The sequence below is a fragment of the Aulonocara sp. 'chitande type north' Nkhata Bay genome, linkage group LG22 (assembly GCF_057382095.1).
Source record: "Aulonocara sp. 'chitande type north' Nkhata Bay isolate Kocher_YH1m ecotype deep benthic linkage group LG22, A_spYH_male_GT1.1, whole genome shotgun sequence".
NCBI lineage: Eukaryota > Metazoa > Chordata > Actinopteri > Cichliformes > Cichlidae > Aulonocara > Aulonocara sp. 'chitande type north' Nkhata Bay.
Genome location: NC_141364.1, coordinates 14609054 through 14609974, shown reverse-complemented (window position 1 = coordinate 14609974; position 921 = coordinate 14609054). Strand labels below are relative to the sequence as shown.

The following is a 921-nucleotide window of genomic DNA, read 5'->3' as shown; positions in this document are numbered from 1 at the left end:
AAAATGAGGAAAATAGATTTAATGAATTCTCAGTGTTACCTTCAGGGTACAACTCTCAAACTGGACAATGGAATGTACATTCCTTTACAGATAAAATCTAATCCACCTACAGCGACAATCAACAATCTCCAGACGAACGCAACAAGGTCCAGCATGTGCTGCGCTACTCTGGAGCCGAAGCTGATTGAAAGCATCTGAGATCTCCCAGTGGAAGCGGTCTTTAATCAGATTGGTGCAATGTGAGCGTTTGTTGGCATTGCAGTGAACAGCAACTGTGTACAGATGATAATTTAGCATAAAGAGTAACATGAAAGCAACCGTATAGAATTAACAGCCAAAGACACCACCATGTGTGTATTCACTGTTTCGACTTTCTTTCTGGTGCAAGATGTGCTAATCAGTCAAACCACATTACACAAACAGATTAGAGCAAAAATGATGCTGGATACAAACTCTGCTACAAAACCCTTTCCCCCTCCGTTCTTGACATTTATGGGTTAACCAGAAAAACATTCATTAAACTACTCATTTCTCAGGCTTCAGCCACAGTAATGCGTTTTAATTTAAAGATCTTTGACTTTGCCTGAATAAGCAGTTTTAGAGATGATCTACGTCTGCATTAAGTGCCAATTACACACGCTGGGCAAGGGTACCAATCAGAAGGGTGGAATTACTGCAGAGGAATAACAGCAATGGCATAAGGAAAGCCCAAAGATTTCTTTAGTTGGACCCACAATCAGGTGTAAGTGTGACTGAATATAATGCAAAAGCATAAGAAAGCCAGGGTATTATCTATCAAAGGCAGAAGCTGTGGGTTTGGAGAACAGAGTCAAGCTTTGACATGTTTTGGCTTAACTTTTGTTGCCCAATCAGAAAGAGACTGCTGGCTTTTGCGTCATCACTTCCAAAATGTTTCTGCAT

General features: G+C 40.6%; 1 protein-coding gene across 1 annotated transcript in view; it reads right to left on the bottom strand.

Annotated features, from left to right (window-relative positions):
• Positions 1-921, bottom strand: part of dpm3 (dolichyl-phosphate mannosyltransferase subunit 3, regulatory) — a 1827-nt gene continuing 906 nt past the window's right edge. Inside the window, exon 2 of the mRNA XM_086281035.1 lies at positions 1-921. This exon is cut by the window's right edge and continues 627 nt beyond it. The gene's annotated coding sequence lies outside the window, so the exon portion shown is untranslated.